Below are 10,477 nucleotides of genomic sequence, written 5' to 3'. Positions count from 1 at the left end.
GTATTCTGTGTTGTTGCAGATAGAGCTTCTTACTGCACGTCTACCCAAACTGCCATCTTGAAAATAGGACAGAGTAAATCTACCCCATAGATTTTCCAAAGCTGTAGTCTTTATGTTAGTACAGTGGATTGGTAGGGTAAGTAGTGGATTGCAAAGTGCAAAATTGTTGGTTCAAGTTCACCAGCTACTCAGCAGGTAAAGTATTCTGCTCCTGGGAAGACTGACAGCCCCAGGCATCCTTTGCATTGTTGTTGTAGGTCAGAGTTGACTCACAGCACTATGTGAGACAGTCATTGCAGAAACACACTACCACTTCTTTCTCCTGCAGTATCTGAATTTTGAACTGCTGACCTTTCAATGATGAGCCCAATGCTTAATCCACTGCATCAGCCAGACTGCTAGTATGTCGGCACTGCTAATTAAATAAGGCCACTGGAGAGAGGATCCCCAGGGAACAAACACAAGTGTACAAGATCTACTTGATTCTTTCAAAGATACTCACCGAGTGCCCCCACCCCCCACCCCAAGCATTAGGGATCTGTCCAAAAAGAGATTTCCCTTTTGTTGTTCAGATAAGGGAGCTGAAGCTCAGAGCATTAGAAAACCTAAGCAAGGCCCCCCCAACTAATCCTGTTTCAAATGTGCACCACGACCAGAACATTCTTAGTTTCTCATGCCCAGTGCCCACCACTCTCGGGAGAAGGGGATGAACATACCCTAGAAGTCTACCACACAATTTGATCTTACTCTCAGGTGTATCACAGCATGCAGATCCTTGGGTGGGGCAAGCAGTTTGGGATCAATTACTAGCCTAAAGACTGGTGGCTGGTACTCACCTGGCAACATCATGTAAGAAAAGAAAGTGCCGGTGATCTATAGCTGTTAAAATTTCAGCCAAGTAAACTGTATGTAACTGTCAGTAACACATGGGGGTCTTCATGAGTTAGAATCAACTTAACATCAATGGGTTAGTTTCTGTGTTGTTTTGGAGGGGGCTGGTTAGCAATTTGTGTCAGTGAGAGAATTATCTTAGGATATACGCTAAATGTTCTTACAACCTTGAGTTTATAGTCATGAATACAGTTGCCTTCGATGCTTCAGTCTCCTAAGTACTTCTTATGAATAATAGATTGGAACAAATCTGGGGAATTTCTTTTTTTCTTCTAGTTAGGTCTCGGGCTTTATTGATTCTCTTCTGGGGCTTTTACATGAAGCATTATCATGGATTTTATTCTGGGAAGCACAGTGATGCTTTCCCTGTGAGCTCCTGTACCTCTGCTTCTCAAACTTCATGTTTTCTCCTCTTTGCAGTTTTGCCCCATTCATCATCTTTTTAGCCTCTTGATCTTGCTTTCTTTCTGTTACAGGAAGGGGTGTATTGATAGATAGTCTGATTTTTATTATTTTTTTAATCATGCATAACTCTCTCCCCCAAGCATTAACCCTGGTTACCTATTTATGAGCAGATCTCTCCAGGATTACGTGTATCTATTTCAGAGGAGAATTCCATGTAATGGGGAACTCTTTGGCAGATCTTGTCTGTCCATTTACAACTGTGACTGATGACACATTGCTCAGAGGACCGGCGTAATAGCCTTCTCATTCCAGCTAACATCTATCACCCTCACCGTGAAGGGAAGAATGGAAATCTCTAGGCAAGTTCCCAATCCTTGCATAACTTTGAGTTCTTTGTGTATCATTTTCGAGCACCTTGGAAAGGTGGTTTAAAACCTTTTGGAGAAGAAGGAAACTCCTTGTAGTACTGCAATCATACCCCCAGTTTGTAAAGTCATAAACCCTGGCTTACCATGTTCTGCCTGTGAGCCACTGTAGGATGGAGTATCAGCGGTACCCGCTTCTTAGGGATGCTGGGAGAATAAAGGAGTCCCACCGTGTGAGCTTTAGCACAGTGCATGCCACACAGTAAGTACACAACCTGCCGTAATACTGTTACTCTCTTCTGGAGACTGGTAACAATTGTGCCGGCATATTGGGGTAGAATTGATCAAATACCTACACACTGGTGGTGGTGGTGATGTGCTGTGGAGTCGGTTCTGACTCATTGTGACCCTGTACAGGGTTTCTGAGGCTGTAAATCTTTATGGGAGCAGAAAGGCTCATCTTTCTCCCAAGGAACAGCTGGTAGTTTCGAACTGCTGACCTTGCGGTTCGTAACCCGATCTGTAACCACTACGCTACCAGAGCTCCTGCAGTCCAGTTCATTTGAATCATAACAACCCTAAAGGGCAGAGTAGAACTGCCTCCCGGGGATTCTGAGGCTGTAAATCTTTACAGGAACAGATGGCCTCAAGTTTCTCCCACAGAGGGACTGGCCACTTCAAATGCCAGCTTTTTTGGTTAATAACCCAAAGTTTAACCCACCATGCCACCAAGGACCCCAGATAAATAGAATGCTTCCATCACATGACCAGTCCACTAGTGTCCTTACCATGTCAGGTTTACTAGTGGTCTTACCATATGCGGGCCACTGGCATTGTACCAGGTGGGGTCCACTAGCATTCTGACAATGTTAAGTCTGCTATCATTCTTACTATGCCAGATTCAGTAGTGTTGTTAATATATGGGGTATTCTAGTGTTCTTAACACATGGCGAGTCGATCCTGACTCGTAACAGCCCTGTGTGTCAGAATAGAGTTGCCCCATAGGGTTTCCTAGGCTCTCATCTTGACTTGAGGAAATCTCCCGGTTTTGTTTTATCTCCATGACTTTGGTGGCTTTGAATCACCAACCTCTCAGTAAGCAGCAGAGTGCTTAACCATTGTGTCACCAGGCCTACTTTCCCCAGTGTGTAGGGAGCTAGCCCTTCCCTCCCTTCCCCTATTCAGCTGTGTGTACTCATTTTTGTTTCTTACCGCTCACAACAATGCCCTCAGTGTAATGATACTCTTCCCACTTCCTCTCTGGGTCCCCATTTCCTTTGGTTCTTGTAGCCCGCCTGCTGAACTTTGTCCTGGGGCAAACGCTGACCCTGTGTCTCATGTGGTTGGTCTGAGGAATATGTTCCCCCATGGCATTGTTGTTCATCTTACAGGTCTGTCTGTTGTTTGATTTCAAGACCATCCCTGGAGATGAGTTCAGTTTCAGGTATGAAGGATGTCTGAGGGCCTTTGTCTCAGGGTTCTACCGCTTTCTGTCTGGCCAGGAAGCCTGGTCTTTTGTATGGTTTTCAATCTTGTTCCATGTTGTTCTCCTATTCTGTCCAAGGCCTTCTGTGTCCTGAATGCACCTTCTGTGTCTCCAGTGTCCTGCCTTCACATAATCTTTTGACATTAGGGTCCCCGGTGACCCTTCAACCCCTGGACAGAGACTGTGTCTTAGTCCATCGCCTGTAGGCCACTGTCCTTGGAACCAGAGCTGCTTTCCATGTGGGCTTGCTTCTACCTTGGGAGTCTTGCCTCTGGGATCTCTAAGACAGAAAGGAAACGTAAGGTACATGCTGTAGGTGCCCTTTTCCACTGTCCGTGTCTGGATAGAGTTCATGGAGCTGTATTGGGAAGCACTAATGTTGTCAGAGGTTTCAAAACACCTTCAGGTCTAGATTTCAAATAGGACTCGAAAGAGTCACAATATAGAGTTTGGAGACTTCACTGCTGACAAATCTCACTCACTGGTTACATTTAAATGGCTCTTCATGGGTTTGATAGATAAGCATTAGAAACTTTGATAGATTTGTCCCTACTGACCCTTTAAAAGGATTAAAATGGAGCCCTGGTGGTTGGCTGCTCATCAAAAGATTTGGCAGTTCAAATCCCACCAACAACTCAGGTGACCAGTGTGGTGATATCCCTTTAAAATCATAGTCTAGGACAACCTTGGAGACACTTGAAGTCTGTCACATGGGATTGCTGCTGTGAGTCAGAACTGACTCAATAACACCCAGTGGTAACAACAGGGGGGCACAGCACTCAGCCCCAAATTCACATCCATAGCAGGGTACTGGGTCTCATGTTAGGAAAGACATCAGTACCTTATGCCTGCCACCCCGCTGTGTTAGTGGGCCAGCAATTTGACAGCCTGTTATGTAACTGCTCATGTAGTGTCTCTGTGTTATTTACATATACACTCACCCCTACACACACACAAACACACACACACTGTACACACTTAGAGTGGGAAACAGAATGCCGCTCCCCTGTTTGAACACCTGTGGCATTAGCTCATACTAATACTTGTCAGATGTGTGTGTGTGTACACACATGTGCCTGTGTTACTGTTAAGTCCCATCAAGTCGGTTCTGACTCATAGCGACCCTGCACAGGGTTACCAAGGAGTAGCTGGTGAGCTTGAACTGCTGACCTTACAGTTCAAACCAACCTTGTGGTCGAGGGCTTATCCTACAGCACCACACCAGGACTCGGCACACAACTCTCAATACAAATAAAACCTTCTGAGAAGACATATTCAAAACCATGTACATTTGTAACATCTGGGCTGTTGCATTTGGGAACGGGAGCTAGATACAAAAATGAAAGAAGACGTGTAGCTCTTACTAACAACATGAAGGTGTATTGATGGCTTTTGCGATTTAAGCAAAGAATTGTAACCAGTGAGAATGAAATGCATCTCCCCCGAGACGTTGTCTAGAAAGATTTGCTCTGTCCTGTCTCAAATCCAGGAGCCTGGAAAGGAAGGAGCTAGGGCTGAAGTGTGTGGTGCATTGGTGGTTTGGAGCAGGGAGGCACATCTTTGAATGGGTGGCATTTATGAGCTGTGTGCTGCACACGTCACTGCCCCTGAGCACTGGGGACACAGGACACAGTCCCTGTGTGCTGGTTTCTGGGAGGGTCACCCCCTGGGGGACAGAGAGACTAAAATGAGCATACAGGAGCCCAGGCATCCTGGGTGCATATCTGTCTTCCTGTTCACTGGTTGGGCACAGTGGTGGGGCACTTAACTACTGACCAGGTGGCTGGCACCCAGCTTCTCTTCAGGAGAAAAGACCTAGTGATCTGCTTTCATAGACATTCGCCAACTGCCCTTGAGTGGATTTGAACTCACAGCAACCCTGTAGGACAAAGTCCAACTGCCCATATGGTGCCCATGTCTGCAAATCTAATTGGAAGCAGATTGTATCATCTTCCTGGTGGTTTTGAACCACTCACCTTTAGGTTAGCAACCCATCCTCTGGGGCAACTGTACTCTGTCAAGTTGGTTGTTCTGAGCGGGAAAATTTTCCACACTGCTTAACAACAGCGGCAACATTTAGCCATTGACTCCAAGAAGGATGAGAATGAATGCGAGTTGTTTCCAGAAGAAGATGGGGGTGTGCATGCAGATGAGTAATTATCTGCTGGAAATAATTGATTCCATAGATCTCATGGATGGGAAGACACAAAGCCTGCTCTAGTGTCTTATCCCCTCTCGGTGATGAAGTGAGTTATTGAGAGCTGTTGATAACACACCTCAAATTCAGCTCCATTAGTTTCAACTAAATAAGCTCTGCCAGCTCCACGTTAGACACTGTTTATTCTGTTACTCTTTCAACTAAACTCCAAGATAAAAGGTATTTTACTGCAAAGCAATGCAAAATTCTCCTAACTAGTAAATTAGAATGTCAGGCCCAGACACTCCATGTGGACTGAAATGAAAACTGTTAGAAGTTTCAGTTCCTCCTCAGTTGCCCATCAAGCTTTTCCATGAACAGAATGGCTTCGGGTGCTGGGATAGACGTGAATCTGTAAATGCAGGGCCTGAGAGAGAAGCTAGCTTTGACTGTTATTCATATCAGAGATGAGATGCTGATGGGAAGCTAAGAAGCTCAGGGAGACTGCAGCTCTGGATATGTGAATGGTCACACTGTGTTTTGTGGTGGGTTTTCAGAGAACCCTCCCCACACCTCCCCCCACCCTGGCCCACACTAGACACAGCTGGGAGGTAAGGTGCAAAACATGTGGCAACAAACCATACCTCTCATGACACTCCATGCTCAGCAGACACCAGACTCAAAGTTACGGGGTTTATTAGGGAAGTTAACAGGTTACAGTTTGGGGTCTGAAATGTTCAGGGCACAGTTGTTCCAGTCAGCTGTTGATAAATGCCACAGGACACACCGCGCCACCATAAACCTCAGCCTGCCTCAAGGCACTCGGCTCTAGTCTCCCTAACTCCCCCATTGCAGTGCCTGGAGGCACCCCACTCCACAAACAAGCTTCCTGCCCAGAGTCCCTCAGCTTTACTGGCTCCATGAGTTGGGGAGTCCACCACTTTGTCTGGGGCTCTGGCTCTCTATTCTGCTGCTCCTCTGCCCCTCCTCTGGTGTCACAGCTTTCTGTCCCAGGGTCGAGGAGGTTCATTGCACAGGAATCTCAGGGTCCAAAGGCCATGCTCCAGTCCTGCTGCTTCTTTTGATGGTAGTGAGCTCCCCTCTCCTACTTCTGAGACAGCTCGTTTTAAACCCACATTAGAGTTCCAACTTTTCAGTTACGGTGAACTCTGCTGACATCCACAGCTGAATGTTGTCATCTTATCAGTGTCTCCTCCCACCTCCTCTCACCCAGACCCTGCAGGGCAGAAACAGAGTTACATACTATGGCTAGAGGAGACATAAGATCATTCACTACAACACAGGAGGAGGGTACCATGGGTACACCTGCCTCCTAGTCACCCCAACAAGGTAGTAACCTAGTGTCCTTGAGCCTCCCAAACTGGGTCAAGCTTTGGTGTAAAGGAAGGTGATCTCACTTCCCACAGGCTAAGCGTGCAGAATCTGCTGTGAGTGCTGGCCTGGTCAGCACTCCCACTATCTTGACTCAGACCTTTCAGCCTTTCAACTCCCCCCCCCTCCTGTTTACAGGGTTATGGTAACGAGCACTTCTCCCTGTGGTCATGGCTGTGATCATGGCTGTGTCCTGGGCCTGTCACTTCATGAAAGTTCCTTATGCATGGCACATATTGTCCTTGCAAAATTCTGGTCTGCCTTGGCTCCATGTGCAGTGTGTGAGGTACAGGTGAAAGCTGTGTGGGGGAGTCCCTGTGCTCCTGTCGCTATTTGCTGCCATAATTGTTGGTCTGTTTGATCCGTTGTTGAGGCATTGTGTCACTTCATCTCATGGTGATCTTGTGTGATAAAGCACAACGCTGCTCAGTCCTGCACCACCTCCATGATTGTTGGTCTGTTTGATCCATTATTGTGGCCGTGTGTCAATCTCATGATAATCTCATGTACGACAGAACATAACGCTGCCCGGTCCTGCGCCACCTCCATGGTTGTTGGTCTGTTTGATCCATTGTTGTGGCATCGTGTTGTCCATCTCGTGGTGACCTCATGTATGATAGAACACAGCAGTGCCTTTTATGCACAGCAGAACGAAACACTGCCCAATCCTGGACCAACCTCACTACTGTTGCCACACTTGAGTCCATCAGTGCTGCCACTTTGCCAATCCATCTAGCTGGGGGTCTTCCTCTTTTTCTCTGACCCTCCACCTTACCAAACATGATAACCTTCTCCAGTGACTGGTCCCTCCTCACAATATGTCTGAAGTATGAGAGATGAAGTTTGGCCCTCCTGGCCTCCAAGGAGCACTCTGGCTACACTCCTTCCAACAGAGATATGTTGGTGCTTTTGGCAACCCATGATACTTTCAACATTCTCCTCCAACACCATAACTCAGTCCAGATATGCCCTGTCTCTGTAGACCTCTCAGGATTACCAATTAATATGCAGACTCTCTGTCTCCTCAACTGAAAAATGGGGAGAACCTCATGGTCTCCCCAGGGTGTTGTGATGGTTGAGTATGTGGTGTGCAACTGTTAACCATGCCTGTCCCTTCCCAAAAAAGAGCATCCTGGTGTACTTAAAAATACCCTAATCATCTCATCCACAAAGAGACACACTGAGGATCCAGTTACTTCCTACAGCACCCCCTAGTGGACACTTATTTAAGGAATAATAATCGGAAACCCTGTACAGGGTCGCTATGGGTCGGATCCGACTCGACGGCACTTAACAACAACAACAACAACAACAAATCATAAAAAGTCAGGTTTCCATTCTCTGCTTTTATAACAAGTAGCTTTTGTTGTTCATAATCGGCTTAAAAGTTAATGTTTGCATCATGAACAACTGCAGAGGGGGGCTGTTAAAACACGTATTGGTGGGAAACTTCCATTATCTTTCCATTCCATTGTCCCTCAAACTTTGGAAGCCCTCTCATGTTTCCATCTCCTGTGGTCTATCAATCTTTATTCAAAGACCATTGCAGAAAAACTTATAAATCCATTTAAAACAAAGCTCCCCAAAATGTCTGTCTTGTCACTTCCGATGATTTAAAAAATTGATCTCCTAGAGCTTGTCCTCCTTTATTCTCTTAGCCACAGATGAAATAGTTGCTCTCTGTTGCAAAGCAAACTTTGAAAATTCCAAGTTCAGACATGCTGCTATCCTGAGGTTTTGCCCCTAATGTTATTGTATTTCTTATCCCTTTGTAATCTCAGGACAGAACAAATACAATGTCCGATGGCAGTAACGTTCCCTCCAGCGCTCAGCCTAAGCTCTGATTTTTTTTTTTTTTTAATGATACCACATACATTTTGTAAGCCTTCTATGAAACATACTCATGTGAGTGTTTAGTTATTATGTTACGTGAAAAACCTCAAGATGTGAAGGAAAGAAGGTTAATCCTGGTAGGCAGTGTTAGTAGATTGTTCTACTTTCTTTATTTAATAAAAGGTAGTTCTATTTATTAGAGAATGTCTCCTAATCTTTTGTCAACGACAATGGTAGGCAGTGGAATGTAGACTTTTAGGATGCAGTAGAATCTAGACTTTTAGGACGCAGCGGAATCTAAACTTTAAGAATGCAGTCAAATCTAAACATGACCAGGATGCCATCTTGGTCTTGAGATTAATATGTTGCCTGAGGGAGGATGTGGACTTTATGGAGGTATCCAATGTCCAAGGAAAACATAATTAAATAGAAAACTTGAAAACCAAACCAGCAGCTCTGGAGTTTTTTGCAACTCAGGGCTTTCTGCGTGCTTTAGAATACAACTGAGACCATCGGATTCTCAGAGTTGTACTTTTCCACAAGCCCATCACTAGGTCTGTCTGTAGAGGTGCCTCAGGGTGGATTCGAACCTCCAACCTTTCCTTGAGTAGCTGAGGAAATACACCGTTTGTCCCACCCAGGGACACTACTGTCCAAGGTTGGCGCTGACTGAAAGAGAGGTTGCCATTGGAGTCTCCCCAGCATTCATGCACCCCGCAACTGAGTAATCATCATAAACAGGATCCTAGTGGTGCCCACACTGGGTGATAGGGCCAAAGTGGAAGGAAAAACAAAATAATGATTTCGAAAGTTTTTCATGACAGAAGAGTCCTGGTGACGTAGTGGGTGAAGCACAGGGCAGTTAACCAAAAGGTTGGCGGTTTGAGTCTTCCTGTCTACCTCCATAAAGATGAGTCTTGGAAATCTTATGGGGCAGTTCTGCTCTCAGTCCCACAGGGTCGCAGTGAGTCAGAATCCAGTGGAAGGCTGTGCGTTTGGGGGCTTGGGTTTCTATGACAGATCTTTATGGTTCAGTGATGGGCTGAACTGAAGCAGAGTACACTGTGTTCTCATTCTCCTCCTGCAGTCTTCAAACCACCTATTGTTTGGAATAAAATTGTACAAAGTGTAAAGCAAGATGCCTGCCTTCTGTGGTGCAGCTGCTTGGCACATTCTGAGTAATGTGGACACCGTGAGCCCTCTCTCCTTGTAAAGCCCTTCGCAAAACCTGTGCAGCCAGATGCCCCCCACCCCCTACCCCCCCATGTTGAAGCAGCTGGGGAGTTTTGCATGAATGAGCCCAACACGCAGATACTGTGACAAGGACTCAAGGGGTCAAGAATGAAGAAGAAGCTGCTCTTATGCTGAGAAATGGGGAGCATCTTACTATTAATTACGTATGAAGGAGGGAACAGTGGCCGGCTGATACTGAAGTACCCAGAGACCAAAATGAGTTTCACATGTTGATTTTCCTCTGCGGGTCAGAGACAAAAGCTGAATTCCCCTTAATAGTTCTTTTTTTAATGCTTTATTGTGAATTATATGATAGTTTACATGGGAGGACATCAGCTTCACATTGATCCTGTCGTATATCGTTTCCTTGCCATGGTTACAATCCGTTCCATGCATCATCTATCAACCAAAGGGTATACCCCGCAAGCCTGCCCCCCGTCGTCCGCACACTGCCCCTCTCTCTCTCTCCAGGTCCAAAGTCTCCAGCTGCTCCGTCTCCCATGTCGTCATCTCTGCCTCCATCCCTGGTATCACTGCTTCTCTGGGTAGGGTTCTGTTCTCGGCTCTTCTTCTTTGATGGTCCCAGAGACCTCCGTTCCTAGACTGTAAGGTTAATCACTCCCCTGCCTTTGCTCCCAAATATCTGTCTTACATTTCCTGCCCTTAAAATCAGTCCTGATAACAATTATTCACTATTGTATCACAAGAGACCTATCCACATCTCCTTTCATCAGC

This window comes from Chrysochloris asiatica, unplaced genomic scaffold, assembly GCF_000296735.1.
Source record: "Chrysochloris asiatica unplaced genomic scaffold, ChrAsi1.0 scaffold00281, whole genome shotgun sequence".
NCBI lineage: Eukaryota > Metazoa > Chordata > Mammalia > Afrosoricida > Chrysochloridae > Chrysochloris > Chrysochloris asiatica.
This window is presented reverse-complemented; position numbering follows the sequence as displayed.